Source organism: Suricata suricatta, chromosome 3 (assembly GCF_006229205.1).
Source record: "Suricata suricatta isolate VVHF042 chromosome 3, meerkat_22Aug2017_6uvM2_HiC, whole genome shotgun sequence".
NCBI classification, from domain to species: Eukaryota; Metazoa; Chordata; class Mammalia; order Carnivora; family Herpestidae; genus Suricata; species Suricata suricatta.
The window spans coordinates 139,172,404-139,195,509 of record NC_043702.1 but is presented as its reverse complement, the minus strand read 5'-3'; the positions used below and the strand labels follow the sequence as shown (position 1 = coordinate 139,195,509).

The 23,106-nt window shown below is 47.6% G+C and overlaps 1 pseudogene; it reads right to left on the bottom strand.

Moving 5' to 3' along the window:
- Positions 1-4,198: 4,198 nt before the first annotated feature.
- On the bottom strand, positions 4,199-4,575 carry LOC115286707 (annotated as a pseudogene).
- Between the last annotated feature and the right edge of the window lie 18,531 nt (positions 4,576-23,106).

The window sequence follows — 23,106 nt, the reverse complement described above, 5'->3', positions numbered from 1 at the left end:
AGAATTACAAACCTCTTTGTTAAAAATAAGGAATTTATTACATGCACTGAATATAGCACAATTGGAATTGCCAGCCAGAAGAATTTTTAAAGTAACATTCAAGAACACTGTCTTACCTCAAGGGAATAAGGCCAATTTAAGTTTCAGAGGTTACGTAAGGAGTTACAAGTGTCTGGGTTAATTGGCATTGAATTTTTAAATTAGTACCTCTTAAAGATCGACATCTGTGGGGCTCTTTGGCTGGCCTGCCCCAAATCCGTCCTGCACCTTCTCTCTGGCCACAATTCTGCTCTCATGCTTTTCCCCAATTCCCTAAACCTGACATACTTTCTCAACCACCACCACCACCATCACCTTTGTACCTGTTATGCCATTTGCCTAGAATACCGTCCAACCTACTCCCTTAACCACTCTGCCACCCCCTTTGTCTGTCCAGAAGCCACAACTTGTCTCTCAATATTCAATGCCAACTTTCTTCCCTATTTTCTAGGAAGCCTCTCCCAGCGTGCTAAAACAAGCAATTTCTCCATCTACCATGTTCACAGACCACTTTGTACATAAATCAACATTTACCTCATTATTTGTTTACATGGGTCTCAGGGTAGCTCAGCTCTAAGCTCCTTGTAGCCAACATAAATCCTGGAGACATGCAATAAATCTTTGTTAAGTGAAAGTATGAGAAAATAGCTTATTAATAGTCATGCAAGGATTTGGAGTGAGCCCTGAAACACTCATGTTTCAAATGCTCCAGGCCTATGGCAGAGAATATTGGGGAAAGTCCATTCCAGGACTATGGAGAGGGACTTCTAGACACATATGTTCATTCAACAAATATTTATATTTGTTGAGCACTTAATGTGTACCAGGCATAATGATGGGCATCGATATGCTAAGTGTTCATTAAAGAAGAGACAGGGGAGGGTGAACAGGTGGAACTCGGGTGTGGACACGTCTCTGCAGCACTACTCCTCCCCTGGATATCACCCAGGTAATCGAGTTAGGGGCAGGACACTCCGGCAGTGCCTGCTAGACACTAGAGCAGAGACAGTGGAGGCAGAGGAGCATATGGAGGTCATTCAGGAGCCTTCACAAGACACATCCCTTCCCCCATCACTTCCTCTCTCCTTCCTTCATTTTCCACCAATTTATAAAGAGCCCACTTCCAGTTTCTTCCCTGAAAATTGCCCTGACTGCCTCCAACCCACTATGGTCTCCTAAAAGAGGAATTAACTATGCTTTTTACTCATTTAGAATATGCCATATACTAGCCTATATCACTAGCTTCTCACGTATATCTATCTAATCTGACCTATTACAACAAAACGCATCCTTCAGCAAATATTAATTGAGAGGCTGCTAGGTGCTGAAGATAGCCCAGTGGGTAGGACTGAAGTCCTGGAGGTGAAGGAGGGAGATACACTGTGGACATCATATACTGAGAAATTCAACCATTAGAATCTGTGGTCAGAATGAAGAAAACAAAGAATTGAGACAGAAACTGAGATTACAGTTAAACAGAGAACTAAGAGCTGAGCAGTTCCATGAGAATGGGGCCAAGGCTTGAACTTCTCTCTCATACCCAGGGTTTAATTCACTGTCCTCACAGACTTTTTTATATTGTTTTAATTCAAACATGGTGAATCCCAAATAAAGAGATTATCTGCCTTATGTCTGTGTTTTCTCCTCACCAGTGCTCTACAATGTTCCTAAAGGCACCAACAAATGTCGAAAAGAATCTAGTTGGAAGAATAATGGGTATCTCCAACTTAACGTGTTCAAAATCAAGCTCCTGATCTTTGCCCCAAATTTGTTCTACTCACTGTCTTCTTTGTCTTAAGTGACGAAGGCATATGATTTTGTTGTTGTTTATTTGGTTCACTGTGGTATCTCTAAAACGTGCCCAGAACATAAGTAGACACTCAGTTGGCATTTGTACCCTGAACGAATGAATGAATGAGTGCCTGAATGAATGAATGAACTGAGGAACAAACAAAAGAACAAAGCCATACCTCAAAGCCCTCAGCTTCCCTTTAATTTTTATATTATAGACCCACTAGAGGGCTATAAATCACTGCATAATAAATTGAGTAGTTAATACCTCCACGCCAGTCCACCTGCAGAGGCCTGTCCTTACAGGAAACTCTGAGATTTACATATTGAACATTTCAAATCTCAGACAAAATGTTTTGTGTGTTTCATTTCCACAATTCCTAGAAGCGATTCAAAGCTAGGGATTATGGAGGTTCTTTAAAGTGCTCAATAATGATTTCTAGAAAGAAAAAGAAGGGAGAGATTCTTTGTTTATAATAGAAGCTAAAATATGTTTCTTAACAAATGTGCACAGTATGTGCTGAGTAGATGACCATGTTCTAAGAGAGAGTGAGATGCTACGGAGACTGGTCCTAAGAGCCTTGGATTTGATGTGAGGCGGCTGATGGAAGACTATGATGAAAGAAATTTATCTTTGAAACCAAATAGTGTTGAATTCTGATCTCTACCACATTTTATTTTATTTTGTTTGTTTATTATTTATTTTTTGAGAGCCAGAGAGAGAGAGTGTGAGCAGGGGAGAGCCATAGACAGAGGGAGACACAGAATCTGAAGCAGGTTCCAGGCTCTGAGCTAGCGCTCAGCACAGAGCCCAATGTGGGGCTCGAACCCACGAACCGTGACCTGAGCCGAAGCCGGACACTTAACCGACTGAGCCCCCCAGGCATCCCCTCTACCACATTCTAAAGAGAGACAGTATATCCAAGGCTGACTTGTGTTCAATATAAGGATACACTTTCAGACAGAGGGACATTCACAAATTTTACATGATTTTTCATGATAGCTGTCAACCCAGGATATTTGTTGTCTCTAAGAATACTGAGAATATAAATTGGTAAAGAAGAATGTTAAGGGGCACCTGAGTGACTCAGTCGGTTGGGCATCTAGCTTCGACTCAGGTCATGATCTCACGGTTCGTGGGTTCGAGCCCCGCATCAGTCTCTGTGCTGACAGCTAGCTCAGATCCTGAAGCCTGTTTCGGCTTCTGTGTCTCCCTCTCTCTCTGACCCTCCCCTGCTCGCACTGTCTCTGTCTCTCAAAAATAAATTAAAAACATTAAAAAATTTTTTTTAAATAAAAAAAGAAGAATGTTAAAACTTACCACAGATGCTGAAGTCGTATTGTGTTTCTAAGGGACCAGCGTAGCTTCTGGAGAACATTCCCAAGTTTCCCCTTAGGGGGCAGCAGAGTGAAAGTACAAACGCAGTAGGTTTTGATGTCTAGCAGCCCTATTCTGTTTTGCTGAGCTGTGTGACCTAGGGATCTGCTCCATCTCTCTGAGCCCTATAAATGGAGAGTGACCTTAATGACCTTAAATAACCTTTCCAGCTTCTATCTCTGTTTCCGGAAAACTCACTGGTACTGCTGTCAGAGCCAGAACACTGGCCTGTTCAACTCTTGGTTTGACCCCAGGTGACAGTGTTTATTAAGTAGCTGTATCTGCATTAGTTTCCTCAGCATCCCTCCTCTTCATTCTTTACTTTTACCAGCAACACCTACTGGATGATAGGCCCAGCGGGAGCGCTGGGCCGCAGAGAGCTCACGCACCACAACAGTGTGGCATGGCGAGAGTCTGTGAGGGAAAAGCAGGGCCCTTGCCGGTCTGCTCCTGAATCACCAGGACCTGAGGCTGGCGCATGGCCCCACGCACACACGTTGGACAAGACCATGGACAGTTACCCATGGCTCCCAAGCCCCAAATATCTCCCCTGCAGAAAGGGGGACATTAATGCTTCCCTTGCGGGCTTTCACTGAAGGTTGGATGAAATCATGGTTGTAGTGTCTGACCTGCTGTAGCTGCCCACCATGATAGCTGTTAGGTTTATAGTATAATTCTCTTGCTGCGTGAAGCCTTGGAGGGAAACACAGCATCAGCCTTTCTGCCGACTGCCAAGGCTCCATGACAGACATTAATACAACCTCCTGCCTTGGACAGCATTTCAGACAGCAAACGCTGCCCCAGATGGCCTGGCTCCTTCCCCTGGCTTCTGCTTTGCCCACCCCGGGTAGCATCCTGTCCTGGGAGGGTTCTCAAGGTAGCATTCAAGGGCATTCAAGAGAAGGGAAGCAAGGGCGAGGTGCAGCTGGGGTGGGTTTTGTTTTTGTTTTTGTTTTTGTGGCTTAGTGATTTATCCTCCTTAAGGCTCCATCAGCAGGTGGAATGGAAGACCCCTCCCACCCTGATTCCTCCCACCCATATACTCCTTCATTGCCTGCTCTGTCTGGAGGACCCGCACATCAATTCCTATTTCACGAGGTACTCCACAGTTGATGCGGGCACCTTCAAGGCCTCACTCATCCCTTGGCCAATCACAAGAGTCCGCACACCCTTCTTGACAACTTCCTCCACATCTGCAGGCTGCACGCCAAGGCTCAGTTCCTGTTTCTTTCCGATCCCAAGCCCGACTTCCCCCGGCCACAATTTGCAGTCCTTATAGGTTTTAGTAGAGCCTTGTACTTTCATTTGCCCCCATGGTAGGGAAGCAATTTCAGGGGAGGACATAAAGAACTTAACTGAACTCCAATGTCCTCTCTTCATGAGAGTTGTGATCCTAAACGGCTCTGTGCCTTTCCAAGGTGGTTTTAAACCCACTTCCCCAATGATGAGCAGATGCAAACGGCTCCCAGGTGCCTGCCCCCCTTCTTTCACTGTGCTTACCTTCTCTCTTTCTTGTTTCTTTTCTTTCCCCCTTACAGTCTAGTGCAGAGAGGCAGCTGAGGGGAGCTGAGGAGAGGAGAGGCCCTAGTCCATGGCCCTTCAGAGCTAATTCCCTCCCTGACAGGCCTCACGTTTCCAGAACTGGCCTCCCTTCAGTCTGAGACATGTTGCAGAGACCTCACTCTTCCTCACTTACTTTTCAGGAAACATCTGGAGCCTCCCCATCCTCCAGGGAGATCTGTTGCCTGGCCTCTAGTGAACTTCAGACTCCTGTATATTCTTCCAGAGTTCTTCCTTTGTTGGACATTATGAGAAATGACATACACATCTTTCTCCCAAATCACGCTCTGAACCCAAAGCACGATGTTCTTCATTAAATCCCTGCTTTTAGAGAACCCAACACATGAAGTCCGAATTTACCACACAAGTAATTTACGGAAGAGGATTATTTGTGACACAAAGCACTCACCACTGGGTAAAAGTACTTGCTACTGATTATTTTAAGTGCCAGGCTTCTAGAGTGTTCTTAAGACATGGTTTAATTTGAAAGGTAATCCTTACACTTTGTTTTTCTGGAGCAGTATTGTGGCCACAGAGAGAAGGCCTCATCTGGGGACGTTTTGGTGCCCATCAGCGTATGACTCTTCGGCCTGTGCCAGGTTGGCGCATCATCACGTTGCCACCATCATACTACCCTCCACCCTGGGCAGCCATGAAGGGTGGTCCTGGAGTATCTGGTAAACTGAGGCCACAGTTACACCTGGCATGACCGATGATGTGGCCTGTGGAGCCAGGGATGATAAAGGCCACTCATCCAACCCACGCACTGGGCTACTCACTCTTCATTCTTCACCTCATAACTGAAATGTTGGTTTATTCCCATTTTTTAGGAAAGGAAACCGAGGCTCAGAGTGATTAAGCCTCAGACCCCAGACCACCACGCCAGTTCTCATCCACAGAAGAGAAAGCAGAAATGCATCCACTCACCCTACAGATTCTTGGAGGACTGGCTCACTAATCGAGCCCCACAGGCCTCCCCCAACCACTCAGTATGATTCCTGGGTGGAGTCTGGTCTGAACAAGGGCCTCCAGAGGGACCAGGTCAGGGTCAGCATGAGCCGAGCTCAGGGGGTGTGCTGCCACGCTGGATGGCCACACAACACCCGCACGCATTTGTGTGCGTGTGTTTGTGCACACAGAGGCCAGGGTGCAGCTGGGCACGAGGGCCGTTCTACAGATGCAGAAGCTGTGGCCTCCTCACAGCCTCACCGCAGAAAAAGGGAAGCCAGATGAAACCTGAACAACTGGACCGCAGCAAACCCTGTCCCAGCAGGGAGCCAGCACGGGACTCTCTGTGAGAGATGAGAAAGGCCGCCCCAGGCCCGTGAGGCCGGGGCAGGGACCAGACAATTCAGCATCGCCTGATCGCCCAGGGCCCCCAGCTGAAGGCAGCCCCCCTCTTCTGCAATGTCCTCTCTGCTCCCAGCCCCCAGCCATCCATGATATGTGGGGTCTGGCCGTGTGCCTGGGGGGCCCTGTCCTGCGCTGGAGGTTGACAGGGGCATGTAGCCAGTGGGGAAAGGGCAGCTTCCAGAATACGCCAGGGAACCTAGGACGTCTGCAGAATCCCAGGGGTGGAGTGAGACCCAGTGACCCGCCACAGCGACACGTTACTGAAGAACCTGGACCGTTTCAGCGCTTAGCGGAATTTACCTCTGTGCTAACGGCAAGGGACGGGGTTGCTGCACATCATCGGAGCAAGAAGATTATGGAAAAGAGGGTTCTAGAATCCCCCTCGGTGGCTCTGCAACCTCCTAGGCCTGTTTCTTCTTTTGTGAAAAAAAGTGTCTGGTCAAGGTCATCAAAAACAAGGCATATCTAAGAAACTGCCAGGTTAGAGGACCCTATGAAGCCATGACAATGACAACTAAATGTCATGTGTCATACCAGATAAGATCCTGAAACAGAAAAAGAACATTAATGTGGGGGAAAAACCCTACAGGAATCAGTATTAAGTATGGACTGCAGTTAATAATGTAACAAAATTCATCCATTCGTTGTGACAGACAAACCGCCCTAGTGTAAGAGGTTAACAGTGGGGGAAACCAGGTGTAGGGTACACGGGAATTCAATTTCTATAAATTAAAAATTCTTCAAAAATAAAACATTTATTTAAAAATAAAAAGTTGGGGTGCCTGGCTGGCTCAGTCGGTTAAGCATCCGGCTTCGGCTCAGGTCATGATCTCACAGTTCGTGGGTTTGAGCCTTGCGTCGGGCTCTGTGCTGACAGCTAGCTCAGAGCCTGGAGCCTGTCTTCAGATTCTGTGTCTCCCTCTCTCTCTGACCCTCCCCTGCTCGCACTGTCTCTCTCTGTCTCTCAAAAGTAAATAAAAAATAAAAATAAAAATAATCTGATCGCTAAGGTCTGTGAACTGAGAATTGTTCTCTTTAACCAAACGTGGATTTCTAGCTCATCTCATTTGGCAGCGTCTTGATGCTTTCAATCACCAATAATGTGCTCATATCAATGTCTCCTTAACTGAGAGCCAGCAGGGGTCCTGCAGGCCCCTTTCTCCAGCAGCCGGTGCAAATGTGCCCATGACACAGGGACCGGAATGTAACTGCTCTTCTAGACGCCCCACAAGGCCCACGACCCTGAAGACCAGGCACTATGATGATCTCCACTTAGAGAGACGTCTCCGCTCTTAGAGGGAACCAAGGCTCTCGAGGTTAAGTAATTTGCCAACGTCAGACCACTAGAGAATGCCAGAGCTGGCCTTGCCCTCGGTTCTGCCCAACTCCAAAGTTCATGTTCTAAGCTCTGCTTAAGAAATAAAGCTACATTGGGGCACCTGGAAAGCTCAGTTGGTTAAAGGTCCAACTCTTAATTTCGGCTCAGGTCACAATCTCAGGGTTCGTGAGTTCAAGCCCCGTATCAGGCTCTGTGCTGACATTGTGGAGCTTGCTTGGGATTCTCTCTCTCTCTCTCTCTCTCTCTCTCTCTCTCTCTCTCTCTCTCTCTCTCTCTTTCTCTGCCCTTCCCCCACTCTCTCTCCTTCTCTCTCTCTCTCTCTCTCTCTCTCAAAATAAATAAACATTAAAAGAAAATAAAGCTGCATTAATTTTACATATTTGGTAATAAAGACGCCTTTCTGTACTCCAGCCTAAAGGGTAAAACCCACATACTCTGAGTTCTAGGAATCAAAATTCATAGGCCAGAGTATGACTGCCTTCTCAAAAATTCTGTCTGCACTCTTTGTAGTAAGGGATTTTGTGGAACAGCCCCAAAGCCTTCCCAGCCTCTGTTAAATATTGGCGAGGTCCTAGGTCTCCAGAGAGCCTTCAGGACCCTCGCGCCTCAACTGTCCCTGTGAGGAGAAGGGGATAAGCATGGACAGGTAGACAGTGACCCCCCCCTTCCTGCCCATACCACAGGGCACATGGCAAGGTGGAGACAGGACCAAATCAGCCAGGAATGGCTGTAGCCAATAGACCCCTGTGACATTCTCCAGAAGCCCCTGGGCTGGGAATCCAGGACAACTTATGTGCAGGGCCACGTCACCTGACATTGGTGCGAGGGGGAGTGCCTGTAAGAATTAGACACAGGCATTTCATACAAATACACCAGCTCACACCTGAACGTGATTTTTGATGGTCTGAGATGGACGGAGATGAATTGACATCATGTGAAATCAGTGCCAACCGAAGCCGGTGCAGGGACAGGAGCCCCTCCCTGCACCCCGGCCTCAGACCACCCTCTCATCCCTGTCCCTTCCCTCTCTGACTCAGAGCTCAGCCTTTCCCGCTCATGGCGACCATGTGTTTAATCTATGTTCCCTCAGTGCCTTACCAGTGTTTTTTCTGCACTGAAATCAATGTGTAACATCTTGTTCATTACTTTTTTTTTTTAGCTTTTTAATGTTTATTTATTTTTGAGAGAGAAAGTAGGGGAGGAGCAGAGAGAGGAAGACACAGAATCTGAAGCAGGCCCCAGGCTCTAAGCTGTCAGTGCAGAGCCGGCTCGGGGCTCGAACTCACAGACTTCAAGGTCATAACGTGAGCCAAAGTCTGACACTTAACCAAGCCACCCAGGCGCCCTACTTTGTAAGCATTCTTGAGCCTCAAGGCCTCACCAAAGCGAACGGCCCTGGCACACGGGCTGTGGGTATCCTGGCTTGCCTGCGTCTGTCCCACGTGTCAGCACAAGAGTCTCACGTCCTGGGAAACCCCTGGGTCCCAGGAAAACTGGGACGGTTGGGCACTGTGGCTATGCAGCCTCCTCTTTGCAAGTACCGACCTGTTCAGAGCTAGAGCAGTGTTGCTGGGAAGTGGTATAGCCCCGGAGCGCGGTCTGTGGCCAGCGACCACGGTAGCCTCCGGGAGCCTGTTAGAAGGGCATTCTCCCAGGCTGCACCCCACAGATTACAGTCCGGATTACAGTCCAGAATAGCTGCTAGAGAAGAGCGACTTCCAGCCTCGCTTTGCTCACAAGCACAACACAGATGACATCCGCTTTTGAAGCACAGCTCTGTGGGAGCTCCGATTAGAACTGAGCCCAGGCTTTGGGGAGGCCAGAAAAGCACTCGGCCAGTCTGAAACCACCCCAGTGGCAAGCCGGCGGTCAGTGACAGTCTCTCAGGGAAGGTTCCAGTGGGGCCAGGAGGCCTGCGGGGCAGCACCACCAGCCTTTTCTCCCTGAGAACACAGGGCAGAGCGATGGTTAAGATCACCGGCCTCACATGGGCTCTGACTTAAATATGTAAGAAGATAAATGAGTCAAAATATTGACGCCTTCACTATGTGTGAATAGCGAGGAGGTATTTGTGATGCCTCTTATCTGATCGCCATATCCTCTGGTTCTCAACTTGAGTGTTGATCAGAAACCCTCATGGGGCTTGATTTTTCAAAACAAAAATGCCAAGGCCACACCTCAGACATCCTGCATCGGGGTCTCTGGTGTTCTGTGACCAGGTGTATGTGACCCAGGAAGTCCCCCGGGGGTTTCTGAGGGACATTCAGGGACCAGAACCACTAAGACCAGAGTCTGCACCCCACTCAGCCCTGGCCTTTGCTGCCATCCTGTCACCATCCTTCCCTCTAGAAGGCACTGAAGGCTAACAGGGACGCCTGGCCCCTCACGTACATGGGCCAGCATGCTCTATTTTGGGGGGTGGAGGTAGCAGAGAAGGAGGGGATGGTGAGAGACCCTTGGGATGCTTAGGTACCAGTGTCAGAATATAGAAACTTTGACCCCATGACTGAAAAAGTAACGGCAAAACTTTTGCTTTCTGGGGACAGACATGTCCCTGAACATGCCTCAGGGCCTGATTTACCCTTGAGTTGGGGTTTGAAGGTCAAGTAGGAGTTAGCCAAGGAGCCGAGGCCTGGGTGGGCGTCAGTGTTCTAGGCATGGAGAACAGAGGGGCAGCCCTGGGTGAGTGTAATGATGTCAATGTAGCAAGAGGCTCAATCAGGCCTTAAAAGTTCTTGAATCTTGGGAGGTGGTGCTGCATCCTGACGGTGACGGGAAGCCACTGGAGGGTGCTCAGCAGAAGGATGGGGAGCGTCTACAGATGTGCATGGACATAGATCACCTCAGAGTTGGAGAAAGATTTTTAAGCCCGGAGGCAGAACATCCAGACAAGAGGTTACTGTGGGGCCCAGGGCATTCGAAGGACTCTAAACCAAGACAATAGCAACAGAGAGGAAAGGGCACCATCCCGTCACATTTAGAGGGTAGAATGACTGGGACACGGTGACTGGAATGTGAACAATAAATGGGAGGGAAGAGGGGCGCCTGGATGGCTCAGGTGGTTAAGCGTCAGACTTCGGCTCAGGTCATGATCTCGCAGTTTGTGGGTTTGAGCCCCGCGTTGGGCTCTGTGCTGACAGCTCAGAGCCTGGAGCCTGCTTCCGATTCTGTGTCTCCCTCTCTCTCTGCCCCTTCCCTGCTCCTGCTCTGTCTCTCTCTCTCTCAAAAATAAATACTAAGAATTTTTTTAAAAAAATAAATGGGAGGGAAGAGTTGAGGCAGACACTTAGGTTCCTGGATGTGCTGGGCCTGGAGAATGATCACTGGGGTGGAGGTCAGCAGGAGGGAGGGGGTGGGGGGAGGGGGTGCTGTGCAGGAGGAGGTCAGGCCCTCTCCCTGGAGATTTCTTTGTGCAGTGGACAGACCATGTGGGGAGGAGAGACACTGAGATCTGAGAAAGCAGCGGGGAAAAGACGGGAGGCTCAGGAGGGTGGCATGGAGAGGGTGTCCCGGGCAGGGTGAGGTGAGCAGAGCGTCACAGCCAGGCAGACACCAGCTACAGAGGGCGAGTGGGAAGGGGGCTGTCTATTTTCATGGTTTTGGATTCTGTTGAATCCCAAACTGGCTCAATTCTGCCTATAGTGACTAAATTAGGAGTGGTGCCTGGGGTCAAAAGGAGGTCACCACTAAATGGTTCGTTTTATGCGATTGTTGGTGGCTGCCTTCATTAGGAGCTCTTGGTCAAAGTCTCACTTACTGAGGCTGCTCGCATGAAAAAGGAAATTAGAACACAGGAGGAGTTAGAGGTGTGCCGGCTCCTTGGGCAGTGATGGGCCTCCACAGACAGGAAGAGGCTGGAATGAGGGCACCTGAGGCAGGAAGAAAGGCCCAGAAACTGCTGCTCCGCTGACCCCATGGGGTCCTTTTTTCTTACGACACACAAAAGAGGTGGCGGGGGAGGGACAATGTTGTAATTCACACCCAGGAACGGAAGAACCAGAAAGGGAAGTCGGCAATCCTACATGAACCCTGTGGCCACTGTGGCTCTTGCCCACTTTGGCTCTTGCCAGGGCAGGCTGTGGCGGGGTTGGGCTCAGGATGTGGCCTCGGGTCCCGTCAGGCGCTCAGCCCTCAGCCCTTATCTTCCATGCCCAGGGAACAGGTGCAGCTGCAAAAGAATCCCCAGGTGTGACGTTGCGTCCACCGCCCAGGGCCGGGCACCTTTGAGCTCCTCAGCAAGTCTTCTCACAGGCCTTTCACTCTGAGCCTGTTTTTCTCATAGTCATAAAGGAGCAGCCAACCCCACTGACGCCCGGATCTTGGACTTCTGGCGCCCAGAGCTGTGGGACAGTTTCCTGATGAAGCCACCCGGTTTGTAGAATCTGTAACGGCAGCTCCAGCAGATTAATACACTTCTGTTCGGAGTACCATGGGGGCAGGAACACATCGGGCTACACCTTTTGTACCTGGGAAAAGGTGACCTCTTTCGAGAAGGGAGAGGAGGAAGCCAAGAGTCCTGCAACATTTTTCTTTTTGTCTGATTTATCTATTTGGCCAGTTAACATTCCAGCTTCTGTGCAAGTCACAGTGTGCTCATTCCCACTCCACAGCCTGACCGTGACTCTTCTCTGCATCTGTTCGTTCACTTTCGCATTTACTCATCCGCTGCCTGTTTATTTGGCCATTCAATTCATTTTTTGGTCTGAGTTCTGTGAGCCAGCCACTAGTGGTTCTAGATACTGGGCACACTGTGGGAAATGAGGCAGACAAGAGGCCTGTCCAGGACGCCTGGGTGGCTCAGTCGGGTGAGAAACTACTTCAGCTCACATCATGTGTGGGGAGCCAGAAGAACGGAGATCAGCCGCCTATAGGCAGGGAAGTGCCACTCCCTGTCAGGAGAAGCCAGAAGAACAAAGATCAACCGCCTGCAGGCAGGGTAGTGTCGGCCCCTCAGGTGCTGTGCTAAAAACTTTAGTTTGGTTCCTCCTTTTACCCTAGCCTTAATCTCTTGACCCTGTTTCCTAGCAACCGACCTAGGTCAGTTGCCTTGTTTCCCGCCTTGAACTCTTTATAAGGTGTGAGTATTTTCTCAATAAACAGAGGCTTGATCAGAAACGCTTGTCTTGCCTCGCATTCTCTGTGCTCCCTGCCCTATTCTCTCTCCCTCTCTCAGGAACCCGAGACGATCGACTGACCAGCGAGTGAGCAAGCAGGCGGGCTGGGTCAATCATGATCTCACAGTTGGTGGGTTTGAGCCCTGCAACCGGCTCTGTGCTGACAGCACTTTGGATCCTCTGTCCTCTTCTCTCTCTGCCCTTCCCTTGCTCATTCTCTGTCCCCCTTCTTGCTTCCCCCCCTCAAAAACAAACATTAAAAGAAAAAAATGAGGCATGCAAAAATCTTAAAATTTAAAAAAAGAGAGAGAGGGCTGTCCACAGGGCACTTTTGTCACAGTGTGAAGCTAAGACATTAATCACACACCCATAAAGACAGTATTGGTGATGTGACGTGCTAGGTGCTGCAGTGACAGAAACAAGGTGTCTGACGGTGATTAGCTGGGGGTCCTGATCTCCTGACCCTGCCTGCTGCCATGTGGGGACAGAGATGGCTGAGATATGTACAAACAGACATGTCATGCTGGTAAATGTTTGGCTGGACACAAAAACGTGGCCATCCTGAGCACAGAGGAGGACCTTAGTTTGTGCCTGACCCCTCTGCAGCCCCCTTTTTGGGGACTGGGGGACTGTCTGGCTCAGGGGGCATGGACAAGTGACATCCACAGGGTCTGGATTCTCTAGATAAATACCACCAGGTGACAACACCAGAGGGTTGTGAGAGACTCAAGTGGTCCCTGCAAGGAGTCGGGGGCAGGAGGCAGTCACAAGGGTAGCACAGGACGGTGCAACGGAAGAGGGGCCACGTGGGACCTCTTGAGAGATGCAAATTCAGGCTCCCCAACAGATATACTGAACCAGGAACTGTGGGGTGGGGCTCCCCCGCAGGTGCTCATGCTTCCGGAAGTTGAGAAACACGGGTATTGGGTACAAGCATGGCTTTGGGGACAAACATGATCCAGTTTGAGAACCGGCCTTCCGCTTACGGAGGCTGTGTTCTCTTATGTTTAATAAGGGCATAAAAAAGCACCCAACTGCTTCCACGGACTTCTAGAGTTGTGAATAGTATATTAGATAATGCACATGAGTGCCTGGGATTCAGTACAAATACAGTAAATGCTAGCTAGTTACTCTTTTATTATAAGTACTATTCTCCTATCTGCTAATGGAAACAGGCCTTCCTACGCCCAGCTTTGGATAAATGCAAGATTGTTAGAAAACCTCAGTGTGACCCAAGCTCTCTCTCAAAGTGGCAGCCTGGCTGGCCGGGCGCTCTCTGCTGCCCAGCAGAACTGGTGGGGCTGCCTCACTCAGGGCTCTGAGGGTTAATAGGCCAAGAGTTGCCTGGAATCTGGGCCTCAACTTGCTCCAGGAAATATGGCTTAAGATAAGGTTACGCATGCACACCGTCATTACACCACTAGACAAGGTACACCAGGTGTCTCTGCAAGATCTCAAGAGGGAAGGCCCATGGCATTTTGAGTGGGAGAGGGTTCTGAGAGGGGGAGCAGAGTGATAAATAGGTCTGTGTATGAAGGGGATGGAGCCGGAAAGATCTTAGTGTTCCTGTGACCTCGTTGACTTCTGGATTAGGTCATCCCGTTGAGCACCTCTGTTTGAGACCCAAGGAGTAGGAGGTTGTCCAAAACTGTAAAAAATCTCAGTGCTTGTAACAACTTTGCCACTGCCAGCGACCACTGCCCTAAGCAGTTCAGGAAGGCCAAGGGAAACTCGCGTACACACACATACACACACATACCCCGAGCTCAGGCCCAGAAAGTGCATTTCCTGCCCTGCCCCACTCCTCCACCAGGAGATTTTAACTGGGTGATACTGGTAGGGGAGCGGAAGGTGGGGAGCATGGCATTAAGACCCCCAGGCCTGGTCACATGGTACAACCAGGCTGGAGACAGGCCAGCCTCTTCTTGCCCAGGAGCCAAGGTGGGGACCACACACCTTATCAGAGGCCTCAGCTCTTTCCAAAGATTCCCCGGGAGATAATTTAGTTGTGGGGCCAACACATCAGGGTCATCCTGTCCCAGAAGAGGAAACATACATAGCCCAGCTTGAAGCCCGTGGTTGCTAAGATGAGACCCTGTGGAGGCCGGGAAGCAGTGGTGTCCCCAGAGGTCAGAGGGCCTTGGCCATGTCTGCACAAGTGCCGACTTCTTGCACTGCTCTTGACTTAGGTTTTCCTCTGCGATGGGCTCTATGATCTGCCCCGTCCCCCCCCCCCCCCCCCCCCCCCCCCGCCCCCCAGAGCTGCTAGATAACCAGTAATCCTCCCCTGGCTGGCTCTCTTGGCTTCCCCTCTGGGGCTCCCAGTGTGGGGTGAGATCACCAACACTCCAGGACAAGGCCTACCGGGCCAGGGACAAATTGGAGAGAGAAAATAAAAGGTTATGTATTCCTGGCAACCTTACATTCAGATATGAATTATCCTCTAATCATCCTTATTTTTATTATTTGCATGTCTCTTTTATTACCTGGATTCTTAAAAATTAAGAAAATAATCAAAAACCATCTAAAATTGTTTATGAAAAAGAGATTTTTAGTGGTAATCTACTGCCTATTTCTAAGAGGGATGAAATGTAGGAAGGAAAATTAACCACCAAGTCGGGCACAGTCATGGCTAAGACACATGAAAAGGGATGGAGGGGTCTGCACTGAGTTGACCATTGTGCTCACTCAGTCTCTTGACCCCCTCCCTTCCCTGTCCCTATTCACACTTCCTGTTCCCTTCCCAAGGGAGAGGATCAATGGCCACTTGAGGAGGGACATTTCTCCCCCACTGCTCCTTTGCTCCTCAGAGTGCCTCCTCCTGTGAGTCCCACCCAGGCCCCTCACCGAATGTGGCTTCTTGGCCCATCCACCTACACGCACCCTCTGACACCCTCTCCCCGCAGCCTGTCCCAGTCTCAGGTCATTCAGTGGCCCCTAAGCCTCCAGCATCTAACTCTGTCTCTCCCGAGAGCCACGTGCGGACTGCCCATTGCTGCTGCTGATAAACCCTGAACCTGAACCCACAGTGTTGCGCGCATCTTGTGTTGTCCAGGAAAGACTTGGGGCCTCAGGCTTCGTGTGATTTCTCTTCTTAGAGAAAGGTGTGAAGGATCCTGGGCGCAGGAGCTCGCCCACCTGGGTTTGGATTGCCATTCACTGTGTGCCAAGCTTGACAAATCTCACCTGTTTTTGTTGTTGTTTTCACTGTGGTAAAATACACATTTATCATTTTAAGCAAATCATTTTTTAATATTAATTTTTAATGTTTATTTTTAGTTCTGAGAGAAAATGAGAGACAGAACAGGAGCGGGGGAGGGGCAGAGAGAGAGAGAGAGAGAGACGGAATCTGAAGCAGGCTCCAGGCTCTGAGCTGTCGGCACAGATTCCCCCCCTTCCTCCAACCCCTCCCCCCCCCCCACAGATTCCCTCCTCAGGCCTTGAACTCCTGAACCGTGGATCAGGACCTGAGTTGAAGTCAGATGCTTAACCAACTGAGCCCCCCAGGCTCTCATTTTAACCATTTTAAAGTATACAGTTCAGTGGCATTAAATACATTCATATTGTCATGCAAATCACCACCACCCAGCCCCAGGACTAATCTTGCAAAACTGAAAGGAAATGAAAATTCTGACAACATGGTATAATGTGGTATAATGTGAAGACATTATACTAAGTGAAAGAAGTCTGTCACAGAAGGACAAATGCTCCCTCATTCCACTTCTGTGAAGTACCTACAGTATTCAAATTCATAGAGGCCGAAAGTGGAATGCTAGTTCCTGGGGCTGGGCAGAGGGGGAGTGAGCAGAGTTTCAGTTTTGTAAGATGAAGAGAGTTTTGGAAGTTGGATGCAGAGAATATATTGGACACTAATGAACTGTACACTTAAAAATGGCCAAGGAGGTAAATTCCGTGTCATACGTAATTTACAATTTAAACTTTTAAAAATAAAAAAAAACTGAAACTCTGTACCCTCACCTCTATTTGCCTCCATTTACTCATTTGTAAAATAGGAATTATCATACTACCCCTCTCAGAGGGTCGTGTAAGGATTTGCTGGGTGGTGTGTGCAAAAGGTTCGCATCAGTGACTGGCCACCTGGGTACCCTGTGTCAGCTATTACTATTACTAGTGTTTCATGCTGAGCAGGGTGGGGAGGCGTAGATTAGTAGACCTATTTTTCAGAGAAAGGGGACAGGGACGTTAGGACAACGGTGGGGGACTGCGGGGGTAGGGGCGTCTATTCCAGAACCTTGCGAATCTGCACTCCGAGATGGAGGAATTCCTTAAGGCTTGCCGACATGAACACTGGGTCCCAGCGGAACTCCCGAAGTCTGCCAATTAAGTAGACTCTGATCATTTTGAATTTGTGGTCATTTATATATAGCAGGCTAGAATTTCTGAGTCTTTGACTTAGCAGAAGGGTGAGCGGAACTCAGTTTGGGCACAAACCAGGTTGGTTGAGGGCAGGGGAGATTTCTGAATGTCTTCACAGAAGAAACCACCTCCAAGTCCTTCAGCAGGATTTCCAGGGATCTGGTTGCAAATTGTCTTACCGTCCAGTTGAGGAGACCCTCTGAGCAATTTTTAAAAATGTATTCATGAAGAAAAAAGGCTTATGAAACTGTAAGTGTAGTCACATGTAATAAGCAACTGTTTTTAAAGGAAAAGAACCCCACTGGGAAGAAGCGTCCTCTGTTACTGGGGTGTCCCCACAGGAAAGCCTGGGTTCTGGACTCTCTCTTCCTCATGGAAGCCCTCCACGACTACAGACAGCAGTTGAGCAGAGACCCCCAGTCCTGTGGAAAGACCCAGCTGCAGATGGGAAGCAAAGACTAACGAAGCAAAAAAAGATTACTCCAAGGCGCTTGACAGAATCTGTCGGACCAAATGTTTTCTGACGTTTGTACTCACTCCCTTGGGATCTCGCTCCAAGGACTCTAATGACCTCATTCTCCCCCTAACTTTGCCCTCAGGCGAGACTCCAGGCCTGCGTGGGCAGTCCCCTGATGGGGGGGCTGCTGCGTCAGAACAAGAGGCCTCCAGGGCATTGCATCCTGTCCTCAGGGGGTGTGTGGATGGGGGTGGGCCAGCATGGCCCCTGGGAGTGAGGCCTCAGCCTCTCTCTCCCCTTCCCTCCGCCCTCCATCACTGGCTGCAGCACTAATGCTGGGAATGCTGGAGATACTGGTTTGTCTTCGTTTCTGTCCTCTAGTTTTACCGAGGCTTAACTGACATATAACACGCCGCGCATATTTCAAGTGTGCACTCTGAGACGTTTTGCCTTACGTAAATCCCCATGAAACCATTACCAGGAAATACCCATCCTCCCACCCTTCCGCACCCCTATACCCCTCCCAGCCAATCACTCTTCTGCTTTTTGGCACTATGCATTCATTTCATTTTATGGAATCTAATACAGATGGAAGGGTTCCAGATTCTTTCACTCAGCATAATTATTTTGAGATTCACGGGCATTTGTGTACAAGTCTTTGTGTGGACATATGCTTTCACTTCTTCTGGATAAATAGCTAGGTGTGGACTAGCTGGGTCATGATGAATGCCTGTTTATTTAAGAAATGGCCTCATTGTTTGCCAGAATGGTTGTTCCATTTGACCTTCCCACTGGCTGTTCAGGGGCGTTTCTGTTGCTCTGCATTCTTGCCAGTATTTGATACTGAAGGCCTTTCATTTCATCCATCCTTATACATGTTTAGTAGTATCCTGTGGGTTTCATCTGCATTTCCCTAACTAATCAGGTGGAGCACCTCTTCATGTGCTTATTTGCCCTCTGTGTACCTTCTCTGGTGGCATGTCTACTTGGAATCGTTGCCCCTTTTATAATTGGGTTGTTTTTATTATTGAGTTTTAAGAGTTTAAAAAAAATAGGACTGTGCACAAGTCCTTAATTAGATACACGTACCACGGACTGTGACTTGCCTTTTCATTCTCTGAATAGGGTCTTACGAAGAGCACAAGATTTCTACGAAGTCTAATTTATCAGTTTTTATGGGTCATGTGTTGGCATCATGTCTAAGAAACATTTGCTTAGGGGCGCCTAGGTGGCCCAGTGGGTTGAGCGTCTGACTTCAGCTCAGATTAGGATCTTGAGGTTCATGGGTTCAAGGTACATGTCAGACTCTGTTCTGACAGCTTGGAGTCTAGAGCTAGTTTCAGATTCTGTGTCTCCCTCTCTCTGTCCCTCCCCTGCTTAAGCCCTCTCTCTCTCAAAGATAAATAAACATTAAAAAAAAAAAGAAATCTTTACTCAACAGAAGGTCACAACAGTTTTGTCTTATGAGTTCTTCCAGATAGTTTACAGATAAGGTCTTACATTTAGGTTTATAACCCATTTTGAGTTAATTTTTACATATGCTGAAAGGCACGAATTCAAGTTGATTTATTTGCATACGTATATCCAACTATTCCAGCACCATTTGTTGAAAAGTATTTTTTTTTCATTGAATTACCTTTGCACCTTTGTAGAAAATCAGTTACACTTTATTTCCTGGGACTGCCTAACAAAATACCATAAACTTCATGGCCTGAAACAACATAAATTTATTCTCTCACAGTTCTGGAGGCCTGAAGTCTGAAATCAAAGGGTTGACAGCCAGCATTCCCTCCAGAGGCTGTAAGTCAAGAATTCTGTCTTATCTCTTCCAGCTTCTGGTGGCTCACACATTCCTTGGTTGGTGGCAGCATTACTACAGTCTCTGCCTCTGTCTTTATCTGGCCTTCACCCTGAGGATCTCTTAGCAACTTACCCTCTTTTTTTTTTTCAAAGTAGGTTTCACACTCAGTGCAGAGCCCCGTGCAGGGCTCAAACTCACGACCATGAGATCAAGACCTCAGCTGAGATCAAGTTAGATGCTTCATTAGCTGAGGCACCCAGGCACCTCAGGGTCTTCCCCACTTCTTATAAGGATACATGTCATTGGATTTAGGGCCTATCCTAAATCCAGAATGTTCTCATCTGAAGATTTTTAACTTAATTACATTCGCCCAGACTATTTTTACAAATAAAATCATTCATAGGTTCCTGTTGGGCATCTACTTTGGGGGAGTTGTGGGGACACAAGTCAACCTACTACATGCATCTGTGTGTGGGTCTATTTGGTTACTACAGCTTTGCAATAAGTGGTGAAATCAAATAGCGTTAGTCTTCCAACTTTGTTCTTTATCAAAATTGTTTTGGCTATTCTAGTTCCTTTGTATTTCCACATGAATTTTAGAATCAGCATGTCAATTTCTACCAAAATGACTACTGGGATTTTTTTGGATTGTATTGAATGTATCTGAGGAGAATTAACATCTTAACAAATATTGTGTCTTCCAACCTGTAAACAAGTTCTGTTTCTCCATTTATTTAGACCTTCTTTAGTGTTTCTCATCAGTGTTTTGTAGTATTCAACATACATATCTTTCACATCTATTGTCATGTTTATCCTTTTTTCATATTTTTTGATGCTGTTGAAGTGGATACTGTTATTTTAATTTCAATTCTGATTGTAAGTTGCTAGAATATAGAAAAACAATTGATTTGAGGATATTTACCTGTATTTTGCAATCTTACTAAATTTGGTCATTAGTTTCATGGCTTTTTTTTGTAGAGTAATTAGATTTTCTTCATATTATCTGGGAATAAAGACAATTTTACTTTTTTCTTTCCAACAGGGATTACTTTACCTTGCTTTATGCATTGGCTGAAATCTCCAGCACAATAAACATGTTGAGAGTGGACATTTGGATGCGCACCTGACCTTAGGGAGAAGACATTCAGTCTTTCACCATTAAATATGATGTTAATTGTACATAGAGTGACCAATCGTCCCAGTTTTCCTGGGACTGAAGGGTCTCCTGGGCTGAACCACTTTCATTCCTAAAAGTAAAATAGTCCCAGGAAAACCAGGATACTTGCCACCTTAATTGTAGGTTCTGCGCCAGTTTCAGTGATTATTTTTTCTCCTTGTGATAGGCTGTGTTTTCCTGCTTCTTTGCATGCCTGGTAATTTTTTATTGGATGCTAGACATTGTGAATTTTACTTTGCTGGGTACTAAATATTTTTGTATTCTGATAAATATTGTTGGATTTGTTTTGGGATGCAGCAATTTTATCCTTTCATGGCTCTAAGGTTTGTTAGGTGAGATGAGAGTGGTATTTTGTGTAAGGCTAATTATTTTCCACTACTGAAGTAAGATCCTCCTGAGTACTCTATCCATAAATTGTGAATTTTTCCAGTCTTACTGGGGGAAATAGGGAGTATTCCCCACTTTGTGTGAGCTCTGGGTACTCTTCCCTAAGTCTGTTGGGCGGTTCTTTCTCCCAACAGGAAAGTTGGTGGGTCAGAGCTCTGCTTAACACTTAGCGATTCCCAGGGTCCTCTCTCCATGCAGCTCTCTCCTCCTGTGTACTCTCTTGTGTGTACTGTAGCCGCCTGCATCTCCCCAGACCTGCAGCTCCTTCTCCTCACTCACAAAATCTGCTGAGCTCTGCCTTGGGTTTGTCCCTGCATCATGGCTTAGAAATTCCCTTAAGGCAGTAAAGGGAGACAGCTGTAGGGCTTGCTTTGTTTGTTTCCCACCTCTCAGGTGTCAGTGACCAGTGCTGCCTGATGTCCAGTGTCTTGGAAACCATTTCCTACATCCCTCCATTAGGCTACAGCTCCCAGAAGGCAGGTACTATGCTCACTCCATCAGGCTGGGCATGACTTGTGAGCAGGTAAGACCTGAGTCTCCACTATCTTCCTTATCCCTTCCTCAAAGCATGTTATAACAGATACTTAAGTCCATGGCATTTCACTGCATGATTATTATCAGGACTCACCCCTGAGTACGCTTGCTTCTATATGACAGAGATTAAGCTGCAGTCCCTTGGGGTTGCCATTTCTTCTTTCAATGGTTCCTGAGACCACACATCCTCTAGGAAGTCATCCTGGGTGGAATGAGATGTGTATACTTGCCACACTATTTGCCCATGAGTTTATGACTCCTTTCCCCTCTGGTTTGCATTATCCCACGGACTCCTAGAACAACTTTTGCCAATCTAGGGTTTCTCCAGGAAGGTTTGAATCAACCTTACTAATTCTGTGAGAACATATGGAGTTTATAGTTTTAACAATGTTGGGAAATATTGCTGGCCCCATCCCACTCATGGAGATTTACAGAGCATATTAAGATTTTAAAGGCCCTGATAAATATTAGAGAGACTTGTTTGCTTGGTTTACACATATTTTCTAAATGTGTTTGATTCCAGTAATTCTCATTTGATCTCAGAATCTCTCTGGATTATTTACTGTTCTTAGGAACATCCTTAAAGAAACACTAACCTAACTCATGAACAAATGAGAGAGTCTTCTCTTCTGGGCCCATCTCCTCCTAGAGACCACATCAGATGAATGTTTGTTGAGCAAATGATTCAAAGAAAGACTTTACAATCACTCTCAACAGCTCATTCTCACTTTATCTTTACAGATCAGGCTGGCTTTCCATGGGACTAGCTCACAGCATGGTCAGTGCCCCACCCCCCATCCTGTGTTCTTTGAACCTCACTTTAGTCATTTGCTTCTATTTGGAATTGGTTTAATGTAACATGAGCAAAGTCTGGGGGCACAGACTTATAAGAACGCAGAGAAGGGCAGGACCAAACTTTAGGGGGCACCCTTCACACTGAATTCTATGTGGTGGGCATTCCCTAGGCTAGCCCTACAGAAGGGATTGAAAGTAGACATTCTGTGGGCTTTCTCACTTCCAGATCTCTGATCATACTGTTGCTTAGTGTGTAATGCTCTTCTGTACATTCTCTTGTCGAAATTCTCCTCTAGTCCTAGCTAAATGCCACCTCACTGAAAGCATCCCAGGTTCCTCAGGGGATATTAGTGTCTTCTTTCTCTGTACTCTCATAGTCTTATCAGAGTCTGCCTTTGAATATGATTAGTTGTGTCCGGGCTTTCCTTGCTGACAAGAGTGTGCATTTCGTGAAAACAGTGACTCTGTCTTATTCATTTCTGTATCCCTGTATCCAAGGCCTGGCCTGGCAGAAGTTCCTGGATTGTTCGAGGGGCAAGTGAATAAATAAGCAGAGAGTTATGGGAAGCTCTAAAGATCAGCCATCTTCAGCCGGTGTGGGTAAGTCTTGGGTGTGGCAAGGGGCAAGCTGAGAAGGAAGGGACTCGGGGCAAGCTGAGAAGGAAGGAGAGAAGTCTGAGACATTAAGTCACATGTATCGGTTCTGGACAAAGCCAGGGAAGTGGTGAGACTCAGCTCAACATCTAGCCTGCTGTGCTGATATCATCATGTTGCTGGACATTAAAACCTAGTAGATGAACATTCGGTGTCCTCATTGAGGACCGCCCTAGCACACACAACTGGACATACTCATGTGTACACAGGCAAATACAGGAATTATCACATGTGGTCACATCTACATGGAGACACGCATGGTCGGGCAAAGAGTTGCATGAGGTGTACAAGAACTCATACATACACACACACACACACACACACACACACACACACACACACACACACAG